Consider the following 20468-nt stretch of genomic DNA (forward strand, 5'->3'; position numbering starts at 1 on the left):
ACTTCTTTCCTTTATGAATTACCCAGTCTCAGGTATTTCTTTATAGCACTGCAAGAACAGGCTAATACAAGAGCTAAAAGCCTCATGGAGAAGGTGGCACAAACCTTGTGTTCTCTCAGCTTGCCTCTCCTAGTGTGGAACCATGTCCTCACAAGCTGAGGCAAGAGTCATCAGGGGCTCAGGGTTCTTGGCACACTTGCCCAATGGGGAGCCTTCATTTTACAGGTGAGAGCTTGGTACAAAAAGGGAACTCCTACCACTCAACCAAACTTGCCCAGGACTTAGCCTCAGTAACAGGAAACTTGGGACAGAATGAGAAATACTGATGTTGTATATACTATGACATGGTAGCCCTAATAAGAACAAATCCCTCTATTCGGGTACTGGGGGAGAGTGAGCCCTGTGTTTTTCATGAAAATGATCTGGAGTAAAGTCTCTACCTCACTAAGCTGAGAGTAGGAGAAAGAGGAAGTGGTTTTGGTTAAAATACCACAAATCCTCACTTTTCTTAACAAATTTTTATAAATATTATTGAATAGACATTTCTTCATTTGCTTTTCATCATTGGGACAGTTTCCAGAAGAAAAAAATACACACACACACACACACACACACACACACTCCAGTTTTGCTGAGGAGTAGACTAGAATAGTTCCTCATGCTGTCATGCTGAAGTTGATTTTTTAACCTATTTTAATTATTTTTAACAGTTTTCCTAGATTTTCCAGTTTGAGTTGCCAAGCATTTAGAGAACAAATAAATATTTAACACTAATGCAAACACATAGCCTGTGGAGTGAATTGATCTGATTGATAGTCAATTAAATCAAACTAGTTTCATTGAATTTACCTCTTTTTAAGAAATTACATTTTCTGACCTAGTCAGTTGTCTTATGACATGTCTCATAGCATATTTCAATAATACCTAATTTACCTACGAACTATTCACCATATAAGTTCTCTTTTAAATGCAGCTGCAAACCAGAAAATAATTAAATTTGTTCTCAGATAGTCAAAAAGGATGCCTTAAAATTGGTGTATTAAATTTTATGTTATTTATTTTCATAGGCAATATGTCAGATGCTCACTGCTATTTTAGAAAATGTTTTTCCAAATGTGGTTTTCCAGTCCAAAGGTGAGAGGCACATTAAAGGGCATAGAGGTACTAGGAAGTCACACTGATGGAAGTAAAGAATGAGAGTGCATGAAAAAATTATAAAGAACAAACACAGAAACCAAAACCAAACACACAGCCATTTACACACTGAAATTTCCTTAGTACATCTCAGAATTGATTAAAACGTGGTGATTGATTGACTTTGTGAGTGATTAAAGAATATTTAGTATACACTAAGGAAATTAGGAAATTTTAGAAATATTTATATTAAATATAGTTGAAATGAGATGTGTTCATGTTGGAGGGGGAGCTTTAGTTGCTGGAAGAGTGGGAAAAGGAGTTCCTTTTTCCATAGTAGCTGTGTAATGCCTACATGTAGTGGCACAACCCATGGTGGGCCTGTTTGGGCACAGACCAGTTGGTCTCTTGGGCAGATGCAAGATGAGTATTTGTGGTATGAATGAAATAAAGATTCAACCAATTAATGGATTTTAGCATCTATTAAGCTATTTACATTTCTAGAGTCTAACAGAATTGACTTTATGGTAGGCCCTGCTATTCATAATAGTTACATTATATGGAGATTGCCTATGCCATGGACCTCAGCATTATCACTATCATCATTCCAAGCTTTAACGACTTCAAAGGTTTTTGGTTATATCTTCTTACATCTTTTTAATTAACATCTTTTGTCAGTGCTAATTCTTGGACTTGTTTTTGAGGACTTCTGTTGTTGTTGTTATATCAAGGAAAGGGCTTATTACACATTGTGACAGAGAATAACTGAGCTATAGAGAAGCTGACTAATCCCAGCCCCTGAATGAACCCCTGAACCACCTCTCATACAAATTTCATTTGACCTTGACTTTGTTGAGTAAGGAGGTAAAGTGAACCTGGGTTCGGACATTAGGGATACAAAAATATAAAGGTAGTAAGAGAGAAGAAAAGAGCAGAGATCAAACCTATGATCCAAAAAACTAGTCTACTCCTTACAAAGTCAGGCAGAGAGGCAGATCTGTAGCTGGAAACGATCCAGGAAATGAGGGAGAGCATGGAGAGGCTTCATGGAAGAAAGAACCTAGAGGAATTTCCTGAAGAAAGGTAGAGCCAAACTCTATTTTGTATTTATATTCTGACATTTATGAGACTAGGGGAAAAATGAATATGGAAAGCCACAGATGATATGTCTAATATTCAATCTAACGAACTGTTGAATAACACACTTTCTATTTCCCTACCTTGAAAAATATACCTTCACAATGATCTAAAAGCCCAGGGCAGAATTTAGAATTCTTAGATTCCTAGGAGTTCCACATGAGGTCATGGTGTACAGGGCCAGCCCACAGCTCATGGTCCTGATTCACCCCTTCTTTTATCTTTCCCCCACTCTATCCTGCACTGTGAGGAGCCCCAGTGTACCCTTGAGGATGTGCCAGTGCACACAGGTAAGCCCCATTCATACTCACACAAACAGCGCCTTCTGGCCATACAACAGTTAGGATGGTTCACTGGAACCATTTTGGGAAAATCAGGATCCTGGTACCTGACATGCCATTTAAAAAGAGAACTTGTTACCATTGCTTCACAAATCTTTCCTCTGAGGGGAACACATGACCTGAGAGAGCTAGACCAAGACCCGCTAAAGTGAAGGGTAAGGCAGGGAGCCTTGTCTCACATATCTTGGGGATGTACTGCTTCTAATTATGAATCCAGGTCATATAAAAGTCCCTAATTCTTCATATTCTTTCAACTGCATTAATGCTGACTTAGGTTTGATGCTTCAACTTTGCCCAAGTCAAAAAAGGAAGCCATATTCAAACAGTTTTAACAAAATGGTAAATATTTCTCTCTTCATTCTTAAAATTTCCTCCTGGGTGAATTATTAAGATTCATAACATGTTTTAATTCTTCTTAATTTTCTATGCATCAGCTTTCCAAACATCTCTTTTTGGATATTTTATTTTATTTTAATGAGCTGCAACAATTACAGAGTGACTTTTAAAAGAAAGCTCCTTGAAGGCAAGAACTGTCTTATTTATCCTCCCCTCTTTTTGTCTCCTCTCATTGCTTAGGGCATTGCACAGTAGATGCTCAGTAGGCATTTGTTGAATATGCAGCAATGATCCAGAGACCAACAGACCATGTGAAACATTTTTTTAAAAGCACAACCAAAAGCGAATAAGGGTGCACTTCTGTATTTCCCTGTTTGTCTTTGTATTTCATTTTCTAGAGGGAAGCATGTGCAGTGCATTAACAGCAGTTTAGAATAGATAGTAGGTGAAGAGGACTGGTCATCACAAAGGTAAAGACCTACACCAAGGGGCCGTTTCAGTCTGAGCATGCTCATCCACAATTATAAAAGAGAGAGAAGCAGGTTGAGTTGTCTGTTAGCCTAGGTCTCTCCTATGTAAAGAAGTGGGAATGAAAGATGTTATTTCTCCCCAGGGCAGTAAGTAGGAATTATATACAGAAGGAAGGGATAGAAATCATATCATAGATGACCTTGAACTCCATGTTCAAATTTAGTATGAAGTGTTATTCTCACATCTTAACATATCTGGGATGCCAATTTTTAGCTAATGATTAAACACTTGCATAGTATTTATGACCTGAACATTTAACAACTACTAAGTCATTTATGCTTATAACAGCTATATAAAAAACTTTCATAATTCTCATTTTAGTAGTTCAGAAACTGTAATACAGAGAAATCAATGAATCAGCCTTATACATCATATGATGCTACCTTGCAAACTAGAAGGTGCACATGGTCTTCAAATTTTCTTTTGTTTGATAAATAGTACATTAAAACCTTCCATTTGTAGCTCAATTTTTTTAGTTTAAAAGTGACTCCTCTTGGGGTTTGCAAATTCCACTAGGTAAGGTAGTGACACTTTGAAGTCTTCATTACTAAAATTGGAGCAGAAGGCAGCATAGAGGTACACTGAAAGGGACAGCTGCTATCAAGAAGAGAGGGTGCAAATGAGCAGGTTGAGATTGGTCCACACTAACTAAACTCACCTCAAATCTGTGCTAAGCACTGACCTGAGTACAAGAAATCAGAAATAATTGTAAGTTTTCAAATACAGGAAAAGTCTGATGAAAGTGATAGTTTAAGAAAAGCAGCCAATCTGTGGATTTCATGAAGAAAAAGAGCTTTCAGAATAGTAGACTTGAATGAGGCAAGACAAAGGAGCATTTTAAGTGAGAATTGGGAAAAGATGACTGAAAACCAGGAGAAGTGATTTGTTACCTAATACAGAGATTGATCTAACTTGAACTGAGTCTACACCAATACAGGATCAATACTGAATCAATAAGTCTTGATTCAGAGTGTAAATTTATTTATGTTGCATAGACTTCCTGTTCTGACTTTACTATCTCCACAACCATGCAAATGGATAGGACTACTCCACAGGACTTATTTTATTCTGAGCTGAAGACTAGGTTTAAGTCACTGTATACAGGTAGTAGTGACTTCAAACTTGTTAAAGAACTTCCTCAACTAGCATAGAGCAGTGCTTGATTTTAATACATTATTAGTAAACATTTATTAAATGTATGGGATAATTTAAAATGTTCCAATTTACTTTGAAAACCTATTTTCAGTTAAATTATTTGCCCTGCTATCCACTAAAATTTTCTTTTGCAGATCTTAAAGAGGGAAAATTCTGCCTGTAGACCTTAGATCCTGTCTTTGTAAACAACCCAACAACCAAAAATAAAGGGGAACAACTATCCTTTATGTTTTCAAAGTAAATTTTTGATCTTAGACAGTGCTTGATATGGTTAGGTTTTATGTCCCCACCCAAATCTCATCTTGAATTGGAAACCCCATAATCCCCACATGTTCAGGGAGAGACCTGGTAGGAGGTGATTGGATCATGGGAGTGGTGTCACTTCTGCTATTCTCACAATAGTAAGTGAGTTCTCACAAGATTTGATAATTTTATAAATGTCTGACAGTTCCTTCTTCACACACTCACTCTCTCTCACCTGCTACCATGTAAGACATGCCTCTTCCCTTTCCACCATGATTGTAAGTTTCCTGAGGCATCCCCAGCCATGCATAATGAGTCAATTAAAATTTTTTTCTTTATAAATTACCCAGTCCTGCACAGTTCTTTATATCAGAGTGAGAATGGATTAATACAATGCTCTTGGCTTTAGTTTATGCATAAGATTTTTTTTTAATTGGATAAATTTGTTTTTCTGTGCAGGTTTCTTGTTTGCTTAGCTGAAAATCTGTTCATTTTGTCTACTTTTTATCACAAGAAACATCAATACTGCAAAAGGGCCATGTTACATGTGTGTAGTGTGATGTGTCTCCTTACATGTATCCCAATGTAACAATCACAGAAAGCTCTGTTTATTGTAAAATTGTGTACTGCTCTTAATCCAGGTAAAGAATCACTTCTACAGGAAAAAGTTTGGGCATCATTTTCTGCCCACACACTCCCCTTAAATGTTCCCTAGTAATGCCACTTTGCAGAGGAATGAAAGTAGAACAACATCATGGAGGCTTCACTTGCTTACAAGCTGCATGCATAAAGTCTGTGGATGGAGTAGCCTGTTATGTTTCTTTATACAGCACTAAGAACTTATTAATGAAAATGGTTAGTTGATCTGGACCATGTTTCCCCAGGAATTCTGCAGAGGGAGACCAAGCTAACAATTACCAGGGGCATCTTCGCCTAGGTAGTTGTATGTACAAACTGTTTTGCTGGAATCCCACTCCTAAATTAGTTGAAAATCAGTTAGCTAATCACTTTGCCAAGACCGTAAATTACCAGAAATCTGGTTGAAAAGAAATGTTCATTTTGACATTGCAAGTGTCCATATTCTAAATAGTTACTTGGCTTAGTTTTTCACATTTGGAATAAATTCAAAACAAGGTTCAGAATTTAGCTTTGACTCCCAGAAGTCATTCAACTGATGGCAAAGCTATCTCCTGAATCAGGGAAGATATCCCATGGTGCTAAAACTATGATAAGAATCAGTTATACTGGATAATGTCAAGAATTTTCTCATACCAGGTACTTTGTCATACAGAATTGTGTCTGCAAATAAATAAGTGCCTTTATAATTTTTTTTTGAAGTTCTCATCTAGATTAACTGCTTTGGAGATGAGGTTTTGAAAGATTCTCATTTAAATATTCAGTTGGTAGCACTTAGATTTGAAGTGCAGCTGACTTTAACATGCTACCCTCAATATTAAACATTATTATTTCCATGATACCTGTAAAATTTGAAACTTAATTCTATAGAAAAATACTAATTCTAAGAGATATTAGAGCTTATGTCACAAAGAGGGGTCCTACATATAGTTCTACAGGCCCTTTTCCTCTGGAGCCACTCAAAATCTCTAGCATGTTAATGTTGCTCTATGACTCTCCAAGAGAGACTTCTCCAAAATCTATTTCACTCCAGAATTTTTTATGGCAAGCTGCTATGGAGAACCACTATCCCATGAAACATATTTTGGCAGATGTTGACTTTCTTTGAATTTTTCTTCTTCACAAGAGGACAAATGAAGTATGAGAATAGGTTCAGAGAAAGACATACAGTTTTCAGGGAAATGCATCAGAAAAGGAGAATGGAGGGCTTGGGCAACTAACTTCACTTGTTTTATATTTTTGCCCCAAATAAGTTCCTCTATTAGGCCCAAAGAGTTATCCACAAAGTCTACTTCTTATCATCAGAGCTCATGCAAACCAGAAACATGGATATTTTGCACAGAGGTTCTTTTCGATTTGTCATAGAGGAAGCAATGGGATGTGGGCCAGATTCGATTTTCTTGCACTCATAAGCTATTCTCCCTAAGGCCTGCAAGAGCAGCAGATGAATAGCTAGGAGCCAAATTTGGCCCATTTAAAATATTATTGCATTGTCCACCATAATGATAGTAATAACCTTGTAATGAGTGTACATAGAGCTGGGTCCTGTACAAACCCAGAAGGAGCCACACTCCTTGCCAGTGCATAGTGAATACCAAAGAGACTTTCCACTCCCCATCCAGGGGAAGTCATTGTTAAAAAAGCAGATGATCACTTTCTTTCTGACATTCTGGCCTCTGGCCATGAATATTGAGAGCCGTTATCCTCTGAGGCTACTTTCTCCAGAAGCCTTTAATGCTTACGGTAAGTATACTACCTTGTAACTCATGCAACCTTAAATAATATTGGCTATCCATTCCATAAACTATTCCTCAAAAAAGGTCAGATTCAATACCTAATATTGATGTAAGAGCTTCACCTAATTCCACTGAATATAGAAATCCATCTACAGATTTCTTTCTTCACATATAGAGAGATTTGCATTGACTCATCTAAACTCTTCTGGCATCTGACAGTCACACCTTCACAGCAATTTTCTTCGCTTTTTAAACCTCTCTCTTTTTTTAAGAATTGGCAAGCAGAAAATTTATTGATCATCCTCATTTTGTAAGAAAGATTTAGAATAGCTTTCAAGAAATAAAACTGGTATAAAATAAAATCTAGTTAAAAATATGTTCAGAGAAGCTGAAAGTAAAAGAAAAATGTAAAGGGAGGAGTAGGACAGAAACATGACACAATGAAAGAAGAAAAACAGTTGACTTCAGAGCAAGGGAAGTTAATAGTAAACTAATGCTATTCTTTGGTACAAAAGCTTTTAAAAAATTATTTGAGGTAATAAGAGATGTAAAGTAGCTATGAACAAGTTAATTGGCCCTATTTGAATATTTTAGGCAGGATTACCAAGCCAGGTATCTTCTAATGCTGTGTTGCTGAGAACACCATTCTACAATAGTGGTAATCCTTTATCCAACTGCTCTATAATGCCAGGAAGAGTTTAGCTGTTACAGTAAAGGTTAACCAAACCATTACATTCTTCTTTTGTTTTCATTATTGTTTCGATATTGCGTGGCAGAATTGAAGATGTGACTGAAAAGAGTTGTCGTGGGTATAAAATAAATCACTTAGATGTTTCTTTAAGTCCAGCTTTGTAGAATGCCATTCTTGTTCAGAAATGCTTTGTGCGTCAGAGACAAAAGTCAGGAATTGAGATATTTGCAAAGTGACAGTTTTCAAATTCATGGTGCATGAAAAGTACTGAATTTCTAGAAACTTTTTCCCCAGTGAGGCCCTTGAGAAGGATATACACACCAAATCCCAGCTCTTGGGTAGCATGCCAAAAGCCTAGAGATTAAGGTCATCTAAAAATTACTAGTGTTCCTAAAACTGATGTGGTTTCACAAGCTTAAACATGCCTGATGTTCATTGTTGAAGATGGATGCTTCAGCAATATCAGCTGTCAATAATTTACCCTGGCCAATTGAGTGTATACTTGCCTGCTTTATGAATAAAAGTATTTGGGTTACAAAGAAGAGATTGAGTTATCCTGCAGAGGGACTGTGGAATATGCATATTTTTCTCTTATTTCATCCACAGCATTATTTCAGCTAGAAGCTGTAGTATGTGACTTATTAGCCAATGCAAGTCTGCTCTCTGGACTTTCTGGTGGTATATTTACACTGAAGTCTGGCCTGATGATAAAGGTGTCACCCAGTGAAGAAGAAAAGTCTAAAGTAATGCAGCACCTCCGTCAGCCCCCAAACTTTAACTTTTCACAAGCTTCAGCAAGATCCCAAACAACAGAAACAAGACTGAACAAACACAAATTTTGAGGACATATTCTTTTATTATTTTCCCCACTATTTTTTTTAACAGGGATTACTGAAGTTCCAATGCTTTTGAGGGTCTTGTTTCTCCTGCTTTAGGAAGTTACCTCTTTCAGCTCACCTAGAGTTGATCTCATTAATAAAAGAATGACTTTACGGAAAAGAGTTTCTAAAATTGTACTCGAACTCAGAATTGCAAGAGTTGGCTTTTCAGCCTGAAGATAAATTTCTTAAGCATTAAGCTTACTTTATCAAACATTACACCTGACATTCTCTCATAAATTTTGCATATATTTTAACTAATTTTAATATTATGTGGGGTTGGTTTATAATATTCTCATGCAGTTACTAAGGTTGAATCTTCTCAGTCATATATTAGTTGTAGGAATGCCTAACCCCTTCCAAAATATCAGTCACTTAAAATAACATCAGCTAACTTTCCTTTTGCATTTGTTTATTTTTTATTTTTTTGGTTACCTATCATGCATTTTGTGTATGTTGGAATCGGCCATGCAGTCATTGTATTCCTTTTATGAAAGGGCAAATGTATTTTGACAAGGTTGCTACTGGAAACACTTTTTAAATATCTCATGTGTCACATCACAATCAGCATCATAATCTGGTCAGGTGAATTGATTTCAGAAGGCAGCAGAAGGCATTGCTTACAGGGGTCACAGACATTCAGATCGTGGCAGAACTGTCATAGATGTTACTTTGTGAAGACACAAAGAGCAGTGTAATTGGAGAGATCAGTCTTCAATTAGCTATATTTTTCTAGGAGCCCACCTTTACTTAGTCTCACAACATAGGCCTTAGCTTTAGCACTAAATCTGCTCAAATACCTAGCTTAAGCGTTATGACTGGGTAGTCAACCAACCCATACAAATGACCAATTCAGTAAGAAAGCACAAACTCCAGTGTTGAACTGAATCAACCAACCTCCTCAATCCAAATGGCCAGTTTGTTCAGAAAGACAAAAGGCAGAAATTATGGTATTTGTACAGTAACTACTCTGTTTAAAGGAATACAATGGGTCCTAAAATGAATTAATATGGTTAGTTTGGTGGTGATAAGTTAGTGGAACTCAAGAGAATTAAGGGATAATACTGACATATTGGGAAGATTATTCCACAAAGGGCAAAAAGGGTCAGAACCTATGCTTCCTATGCCTATTACCTTTTCAAGAATAATGTTAATTAACAATACTACTGAGCACTAAGTATGTGTCAGGCCTACTGCTAAGGTCTTTAAAATAATTATTTCATTTCATCCTCAGAAGAACACATGAGCTAGACACAGTCAGGACTCAGGTGAGATTAGTGTATAAAATTAAAGTGGATACCAAAAACTCAATAATCAAAATAAATCATATTTCAATGAAATATTTTTTAAATAAAAATAAATACAAAAATTCACAATAAATATCAGAGTTTAAAATAAAGATAGGTTATTGCCTCTTGTGATCCTGTATTGATGTACAATTAAACAATAATTTTCAACCAGCCAAAGGTCCTGATCCTGGGGGATCATTGCATACCCTGCCGGGTAAATTTATAAGGGTTGACAATGGCTGTGAACAGATTGGACAATGCAAAGCTTTAAATGTTGACATGCTTTTCTAATTATGGAACTTACTTTTTCTTTTTCTGCATGATTAAAAATATTAGAGGATATTTCATAGTGTGTATAGTAGCACACCATTTTCTTTTTTGCTTCAGGCTCGAATATGACTTAGCACAGCACTGGAGATAGATATTATCATGATTCTTCTTTCAAAAAATGACGACTCTGAGGTTCTAGAGAAGTGAATAATGTTGTTTAAGCTTGCACAGCTAGGAAGTAGCAGAGCTCAGTATTGAACATAAGTAGTTTAAGTTCAAGTCTACTGTCCTAATCTGCTCTCTTAGAAAGTACAACACTTAATTAACCAGAAAATTCAAGTATCTAGCACACTTTATTCTCTGGGCACTGCAGTTATTAATATGGTAATGCTCAACTACATGCTTAATATTTTAAATTTTTAATACAATTCCTTCTAAGAAAGAAAGTATACCTTTTATCAATAGTATCTAGTGTATCTACCAATACTACTGTGAGGTAGGTGTGAATACTGTGTTCGAGGGTATCATCATTAAGGAAATATTTAAATAAACAGTATTTTTAAATGGGAACCATGAATACTCTGCTTATGAGAATGCGGAAAGGGCATTAGAAAACACTGGCGTGTTCTCGTCATTTTGTCATAGAGCACACTGCCTTGGCCAGACATGGAACTCTTTGCAGGAAAAGATTTGAAGGACTCAAGTATGAAGCCATCATGTCAAAATAGTACCTTGTTTATTTTAAAAGCTAAAAACAGCACATAACAGTGGTTTTCTTTGAGCCATGAATGGTTATGTGTAAGAGTTTCTTTAATTTTATTTTAATGAATGAGCAGATTCTGAACAAGAGTATAATTTTGATTATGTATATATTGATGATTAGGAGGAGGAGAAGGAGGAGGGAGAAGATGAGCGGGAGAGAAATATTGTGCCTCTGAGACCATTTCAGCGTGATTCACTATGGCAAGAAAGACCATCACACTATCAGCTCTGGGAAGTCCAGCTCTCGGTCTCCCTAAATTATATTGCAAATCACAAAATGAAAGAAATTGGGAACTTACCTTTTCTTTAAATATATGCAATGTATTTAAAACTATAAATGAATTCTCTACAGCTACTCTCATTCATTAATTCATTTATGGATTGGTTCATTTATTTATTCATACTTTAAGACTGCCTATATCCCAAATACTATAGTATGGACTGAAAAAACAAGGAAGAAATTACATGGTTTCTGCCATTAAGAACCAGATATATTGACAAGTATTTGTAATGACAATAATGTATAAACACACAATATAAGATGGGATCACATCACAGTCGAAGAATTGTCTGCTACAGGTATTAAGGAAGGCTTCCAAGAGGGAGTTACATTTAAGCTCAGTTTTAAAATAATAAATACAAGTTTGCCACTTGAGTAATGCGAAAACGCAAAACACAGAAAAACGCAAAAACACAGATGTCAAGAGGACATGGCATGTTTGGGGAATAAGTAGTTCAGTGTTGCTGGACCATAAAAAGTAATAGAGAAAAATCTAGAAATGAGCTGGCAGAGCTAGACTAAGGCCAGACTGGTAGATATGCAGTGTCTCCATTCGCTGTAGCATAGCCTTTATTCTGGAGAAACTGAGCAATAATTGAAGCGTTTTGCCAGGAGAAAGATATCATCAGATGGGAATGGTGAAAGACCACTCAGATTTTACATAGAGTGTACATCAGAGAGATAAATACAAATACTGATGATCTACACCTCTTTTCTTGTTTTTTTTTAAATTATTTTTATTATTTATTTTCAGGACCTCTAGCTTTTTTCTTCAGTTAAGGCTTCATAAGTAAAGAATGTGAATTTGGTTGTTTCAAAATTGCTTCATTTGATACTGTTTGATATACTAAAACACATGCTTGCAAATCATGTCTGATAATCTTACAAACATTTGCAATTTTAAATTATTTTGCAATATGCAGATTAGTTCAGTAGAATGAAGCTCATTTTCATGCTTTGACTGTATCAAGAAAAACTATGATCATGTTGCCAAAAGGCCTGCCATATGCATTTTTGACCACAGAGAATGGAATATGTGTTTCTTGTAAATATGAGCATTTTCCATTTTGTTCATACTCCTTTTAGGAGCTTGCATTCAAATGTATATCCTGCAAAAGTTTCATTTTTGGTAGAAGCCTTCAATGGGCAATAAATAACCTTTAATCTTCCTCCGACTAGCCATGGTTCTGTTTGTGACTGCTGGAATTGTTTCATAGTGTTTCAGCACAACTCTGATAGTTTTCAATGATTCAAAATATGATGTCTCCTGATTTGCCAACGTTCTTCTTCCTTAATAGAGTCAGGTGAGATAGCACAGCAAAGAGAACAATTCACTTTTATTCTGGTCATTATACAGTTTTACTTAAAAGAAGATCTCTTCTCTCTTTGCAGAAGATGCTATTCTAGGAGTCTGCTAGAATAAAATCCTAATGCAAAGGCTGTCTTAAAATGCTGAACCCAGAAGAATTTGGCATAAATAAGACATGGAGTTGGCTGACATGAGATATTACGTTTATTCCATTGTTGGCGAGGACAAAACTGGACCGCTATTGTCACAGGTTAAAAGTGTTTTCCAAAGTCTGCTCTGGTGCTTGTTAGATAAGGGGCTGTCTTAGTCTGAATAACCTGAAGAAGATTTATACACATCACTGAAATTGACTCCTGTTTACCGCCTGTCCTTGCTCACTAGGATTAACAGTGCAAGGGCAGCCTGAGAGACATCAAGTGAAGAAACCTCAAACAACCTTCAGGGAAGTGCTAGGAGAGTGCTTAGGAAAAAACAGCATTTCTGAATCTACTCTTTGACTTGTGGCAGGTAGCAACCTCTCTCCTGCACCCAGAATAGACACCAAGTTGCTCTTACGGCCTTAGGTTAGTTGAAGGAACTTTCCAATTAAACATGTTTAAAATACATGAAGTAAGACAGAGTTCTTTCATCCTCTCTACAAAAAGTAAGATGTTTTACACACACACACACACACACACACACACACACAATCAAATAATGCTCCTTAGTGTAGAATACTTTAATACACTATTGTGCCACAATCACAGGGAAAGAATGCCTTTATGGAAATTGGAATTTATACTCGCTTAGTGTATGCTTTTACTACACAGGGATCATCTCTTGTATACCCTCACTTGGGGACAATTCAGCTCATGCCTGTGCTCCTAGGGACTGAGAGATTTAAGTCCCTTTATGATCTATGCAGAAATTATCTCTTCTTTCAAACCATCAAATGTAGTGCGTGGGTACAATGGCTGCCTTCCAGTGAGCTGAATAGCTCTCATGACTTGGCATACAGTCTTTCCCTTGGCCCTTCAGTAATGGCATTTCACTTAATACAATATGCCCCTAACTGAGTTTTAGTGATTTCAAATGAATTTAGTCTCCTTATCAATATCCTCTATTCGGTGGTGTGTTTGCTCTTCAGTGTGCTGTGCCAATAAATCTAGCACAAGTGCTTCCTCTTTCCCTCCCAATTGTCTGGCTTCTCTCTATGAAAGCAAACACCAGGCAGCAGAAAAAGAGGCTCTCAAAAAACTTGTCTGTATCATAAATGTAAATATCAATAAACTCAGGAGGTTGACAAGGGCATGCTCTAATGGATTTGGCCATGTTGTTGGCTGTTTTACAAGCAAAATGCTGGAATACTAGGAAGCCCAAGTAGCTTGTTTGCAGTGCTAAAAGAACATGTCACAATTTTAATCCAGAAAAATTGTTGGTCTGTTCAGAAACAGAATTCAATGAGCCCATCATGAGGCAAGACAGTACAATCCTAGGAGGAAAGATGATGCTACATCTTGTAGAGTCTATCTGTAGATTCTCCATGATCTGTATAGAGAAATCAGGTGGCAAGTGATAAAAATATTATTATTTTCCAAGCTGGAAGATTCTAAGAAAACTCCTTTCATTCTGTTTTGTTTTTCTTTGCTTATGTTTTAGTATGCTTTCTTCTTTTTTTAAAATCTCTATTTTTAGTTTTATAGATATATAATATGTACAAACATTTATGGGGTACACGTGATATTTTGTTACATGCATACAATATGTAAAGGTCAAATCAGTTTATTTAGGATGTCCATTGCCTCAAATATTTATGATTTCTATGTGTTGGGAATATTTTAAGTCCTCTCTTCTAGCTATTTTGAAATATACAATATATTGTTAACTATAGTCACACCATTCTGCTATTAAACATTAGAACTTATTCTTTCTATCTAATTGAATGCACCTGTTAAACAACCTCTCTTCATCCCCTTCCTCCTTCACATACACATCCTCCTAGTCTCTGGTAACTACCCTTCTCCTCTCTATTTTGGCGAGATCAACTTTTTTACCTCACATATATGAGTAAAAACATTGCAATAATTGTCTTTTTGGGCCTGGCTTATTTTACTTAATATGATGACCTGCAGTTCAATCCATGTTGCTACAAATAGAATTTTATTTTTTAATGGCCTCATGGTATTCTGTTATGCATATCTATCATATTTTCTTTATTTATTCATTTATTGATGGATACTTGGGTTGATGCCATATCTTTGCTATTGTGCACAGTTCTACAATAAACATGTAGGTGGCAGGAAGGTATCCCATTGATACATTTTCTTTCCTTTGGATAAATACCCAGTAGTGGGATTGCTAGTTCATATGATAGTTCTGGTTTTAGTTTTCTTGAGAAATCACCATACTGTATTCCATAATCATTGTACTAACTTACATTCTCACCAATGCATAAGAGTTCCCTTTCTGCCATATCTCCAGCAACCATTATATTTTGTCTTTCTAGTATTAGTCATTTAACTGGGTAGGATGATATCTCACGGTTAGTCCCCTGTCAGATGAATAGTTTGCAAATAGTTTCTCCCATTCAACAGGGTGTCTCTTCACTCTGTTAACTCTTTCCTTTGCTGTCCAGAAGTTCAGTTCGATATAGTCCCATTTGTCTATTTTTGTTTCTGTTGGCTATAAGACTTCTTTTTAAGTCTTAGCCATAAAATCTTTGCCTAGACAAATATCCTGAGGAGTTCCCCTTATGTTTTCTTCTAATACATTTATAATTATAGGCTTCACATTTAAATCTTTAATTCATTTTGAATTTATTTTTGTATATTTTGAGATAAAGGAATGAAACTTCATTCTTCTGCATATGGAGATCCATTCTTTTCCAGCACCATTTATTGAAGAAAGTGTCCTTTCTCTCATGTGTGTTCTTGGTGCTTTTGTTGAAAATCATTTGGCTGTAAATACATGGATTTATTTATTTCTGGGTTCTCAAGTCTGTTTCATTGGTCTGTGTATCTGCTTTCATTCCAGTTCCATGCGGTTTTGGTTACCATAGTCTTGTAATGTATTTTGAAGTCAGGTAATGTGATACCTCCAGCTTTGTTCTGTTTGCTTAGGATTGCTTTGTCTATTTGGGCTCTTTTTGCTCCCATGCACATTTTAGGACTGTTTTTTCTATTTCTGTGAAAATTATCATTGGTATCTTTATAGGGATTATATTTAATCTGTAGATTTCTTTAGGTAGTATTCTAATTTTAACATTATTAATTCTTCTAATCCATGAGCATGGAATGTCTTTTCATTTGTTTGTATCTTCTTCAAATCTTTTTCATCAATGTTATATAGTTTTCCTAGTAAATATTTTTTTAAAAACTTTTTTGAAGAAATGGAGTCTCACCATGTTGCCCAGACTGGTCTTGAACTCCTGGCCTCAAGTGATCCTCTTCCCTCAGCCTTTTAAAGGCTGGGACTATAGGCATGAGCAATTGTGCCCAGCCAAGTTTTTACTGCCTTGGTTAAATTTATTCCCAAGGATTTTATTATATTTTTTATAGCTATTATTGATTTCTTGATTTCTTTTTCAACTAGCTCAATATTAGTGTGTAGAAATGTTACTGATTTTGTGTGTTGATTTTGTATCCTGAAACTTTACTGAATTTTTTTTTATCAGATCTAAGTGGGTTTTGGTGGAGTTTTTAGTTTTTACTCTATACAAAATTATGTCTTCTGCAAAGATGGACAATGTAACTTCTACTTTTCCAATTTGGTTGACTTTTATTTCTCTCTCTTGCCTCATTGGTCTAGCTAGGATTTCCAGTAGTATGTTGAATAGGAGTGGTGAAAATGGGCATTCTTGTCTTGTTCCAGTTCGTAAAAGAAAGGTTTTCAGGGCCGGGCGCGGTGGCTCACGCCTGTAATCCCAGCACTTTGTGAGGCTGAGGTGGGTGAATCATGAGGTCAAGAGATCGAGACCATCCTGGTCAACATGGTGAAACCCTGTCTCTACTAAAAATACAAAAAATTAGCTGGGCATGGTGGTGCGTGCCTGTAATCCCAGCTACTCAGGAGGCTGAGGCAGGAGAATTGCCAACCCTGGATGTCTAATCTGGATGTGAGAAGTGGGAAGTTTTCAGTTATTATTTCTTTAACTAAATTTTCTATGCCTTTACTATTCTCTTTACTATTGGAAACATCCAACATTTCAATATTTGGTTGCTTTATAGTGTCCCATATGTCACATAGACTTTGTTTATTCTTATTTATTTAATCTTATTGGATTACTTCAAAAGACTTGTTTTTAAGTTGTGAATTTCTTTCCTCCACTTACTCTAGACTATTGTTGAAGTTCCGAGTTGTATTTTTAAAAATTCATTCAATAAATCCTAGCATTTTAATTTTTTAAACAATATCTGCTTTTTTGGTGAATGTCTTATTCATGTTTTTTTTAAATGAATGTCTCATTCATGTTTCTTTCTGATTTCTTTTTATGGTTTACCTGTGTTCTTTTGTGTTTCACGAAACTGCTTTGATATAATTATTTTGAATATATTTTAGGTATTACATACTTTTTTATTGGAATCTATTGCTAGAGAATTCTTATTTTTCTTTGAAGATGTCATATTTCCTTGCTTTTTCATGTTTCTTGTGTCCTTATATGCACTTTTGATGTAATAGTTGCTTCTTCTAGTTTTGGGGATTGGCTTCAGTACGGAAAGACTTTCTTCTATAGATGTATCTATGGCATTGGTTGGGTAGATCACTTTGACTTTGTTTCTGGGTACTTGCAGTAATGTAGGCTCTCTATAATTTCTTCAGCTGTAAACAGCATCCGTGTTGTCTGCAATTTCCTCAGTGGCTTAGGCTGCCATTGTTGGTGGAGGCTGTGATGCAGCTTTGCTGGGGATAGGGATGTCCAGTGGGCCATATGGCAGCAGAGGGCTGAGCATGCCTGTCCTTGGCCCCTTGCAGCATACAGAATCACTCATGTTAGAGGGCCAAGAGAAATTCTTGGGCCTCCAGAAGGCTTGCCAAGGTGCTGGTAGTGGCAGTGGTAAGCTGGTTGGGTGGACAGGACCTCAGGTCCCTGGGAAGGATCCATGGTATGGGCAACAGTGGCAGTGGTTATAGAACAATCTTTGGATTCTCAAACAGCATGTGCTGGTTTTAGCAGCTTCTGCTACAACCTGGTGAGTCAGTTCTCAGATCCCTAGATGGTACATGCAGGTAGCTGCCAGCAGTGGTATTGATGGTAGGCTAGGTGAGCCCATCCTTAGATTTCCAGGAGGAATATACAGACGCCAGCAGTGGTGGACACTGCTGACAGCAGGTGTTCTGTGCTTATTGTTGGGCTCCCTGGTAGTATGCATGTTCACCCAAGGTGACCAGTAGGGCAGGGTATTACCCAGGCCCCCAGATAGTGTGCTTGGGCACTGAGGGGTGAAGAACATTGCCAGGCTCAGCAAACCTGTCCTCAGGACCCCACTCAGGCAGTGCATACCAGTTACAGGCTGTGGTGGGTACAGTGGAGCTATCCTCAGGCTCCCATGCAGTATGCTCAGAAGGCAGTAGCAGTGGTCACAGTGGGCAAGGAGAGCCTGTCCTTAGAACATGTGCAAGAGGGCAGGGCCCTGCTGCTGGTGGGGGCAGTGTTGCTGTCAGTGGAAGCAGCCCCAGGTAGGTGATTCTCAGGCTCAGGGAGCATATACTTTTGTTCTCTTTTACTCAGGGACAGTCTTCCTGCTGCACGTCATCACCTGTTACCCAGAGTGTAGGATACTCTTTAAGCTAGAGTGTTGGGGTCCCTATCATACTTTTGGGTTCAACTGGCATTGCACTGCTGCAGCCCTCTGCGTGGACATGAGGGAATATCAGTGAGGCTCCAAGGATGTGGAGATTCAGGGGTTGTTGGGTCCCAGGACAGGACACGGTAGGTGGGGTTTGGCTTTCAAAATGGAACCATGCTGCAGCTGCAGTGTTTTGAGGAGTGTGTGGGACCCAGCATGAATTTATCCTATAAAGCAATGCCATTAAACATTTTTCAGGCAACTCCATAAACTAGTTTCAGCATCCTCAGTGGTCAAGAGGCCCTCCCATGGTTAGGATTGCAGGAATCCATAGTGTAAAGGTAGACTTCTGGGGAGGATATATTTTACCCTTTCCCCATAATGGGGAGCTTCTCCAGGCACTCTGCTGATCCCAGCAAGGCTACTGCCTTGCTTCCCTCTCCTTTCCTGACTCATGTGTTTTTCATCACTTCTCTGCTGAATTCCAATGTTCTCTCTTGGGTCCTCTATTCAAAGTGTGATTATCTACTCACTATTTTGGTTCTTTGTGGAGGAGGTGAGTGTTTTGTGCCTCTAGGCAGTCAGCTTGTAGCCTATCAGTGCAATGGAGGGTCTAGGTCTCTGTTCCCACAATACCTTGGACCTTCTGAAAAAAATGTTTTCCTTTTCTTGGTAAGTATTGAGTGGAATATTGTTTCCTTTTTAAAATCTCATGCCAACAAACAAGTTTCCTTTCTGGATAGTCTGCATGCAGACAAGCTGACCTCCAGAATGCTGCAGTTAGACTTTCCCAATTATGGAGGCTGACAATTCCCAAGATCTCCAGCGTGAGTTGATCAGCTGAAAACCCAGGAGAGCCTATGGTGTAGCTCCAGTGTGACAGCCAGCAGGCTCAAGACTCAGGATGAGCTGATGTTTCAACTCAAGTACAAAGACTAGAAAAAGCTAATGTCCCAGTTTGAAGGCAGCCAGGTAGGAGCTTTCTCTTTTTTTAATTAAACTTTTTATTTTGAGATGATTATAGATTTACATGCAGTTGTAAGAAATAATACAGCAAGAACTCCTGTGTCCTTTACCTAGTTGTTCCACAATCATAACGTCTTGAACTGTAGGAAATATAACAGCCAGTATTTTTGAAATTGATTTAGTTAAGGTACAGATGTTTCATCTATACAAGGGCACCTCATATTTTCCCTTTTATAGCCACATTCACTTACCTTCCATCACCACCTCTTCTTAGCCCTTAAAAAAGTTAATCTTATTCCATTTCTATAATTTTGTCATTTCAATAATTTATATATGTGAAATATTGGGATTGGTTTTTTTCAGTTAGCATAATTCTCTGGAGATTCATCCAAGTTTTTACATAAGTCAATGATCTGTTTCTTTTTATTGCTAACTAGTATTCCATAGTAGCGACATACCAAGTTTGTTTAACTGTTCAACTGATGAAGGACACTAAAATTGTGTCCAGTTTCAGGTTGTTGAAAAGAAAACTATAAACTGTTGTGTATAAATTTCTGGATAAGCATGTTTTTATTTCTCTAGGATACATGTTCAAGAGTGTAATTGCTGAGTCATGTGGTAGCTGCATGTTGAGTATTTTAAGACACTGCCGAATTATTTTTCATGGTCCCTGTACCACTTTGCATTTCCACCAGCAATGAATGAGCGACCTAGTTTTCCACATCCTCTTCAGCATTTAGTGTTGTCATTAGTTATTTTATTTAGCTACTTTGATAGGTGTGTAGTAATATCTCATTGTGGTTTAATTCGCATTTCTCTAATGGCTAATGATGTTGACCATCTTTTCATGAGCTTATTTTTTATCTGTATACTCTTTTCTCTATTTTGTCAATTTTTGAATGGCATTTTTTTAAATGTTGAGGTTTCAGAGTTCTTTAAATATTCTAAATAATCATCCTTTACCAGATAGGTGGCTTTCTGTAGCTTGTCTTTTTATTCTTTAAACAGA

General features: G+C 37.0%; 1 long non-coding RNA gene across 2 annotated transcripts in view; it reads left to right on the forward strand.

Annotated features, from left to right (window-relative positions):
* Nucleotides 1-2419: 2419 nt before the first annotated feature.
* The window catches only part of LOC118147317 (uncharacterized), a 142239-nt gene continuing 124190 nt past the window's right edge, over nt 2420-20468 (forward strand). For both annotated transcript variants that reach the window (XR_004733586.3, XR_004733587.2), the window contains exon 1: nt 2420-2561. This is a non-coding gene — a long non-coding RNA (uncharacterized LOC118147317). The remainder of the gene's footprint in view (nt 2562-20468) is intronic.

Source organism: Callithrix jacchus, chromosome 14 (genome assembly GCF_049354715.1).
Source record: "Callithrix jacchus isolate 240 chromosome 14, calJac240_pri, whole genome shotgun sequence".
Classification (NCBI taxonomy): domain Eukaryota; kingdom Metazoa; phylum Chordata; class Mammalia; order Primates; family Cebidae; genus Callithrix; species Callithrix jacchus.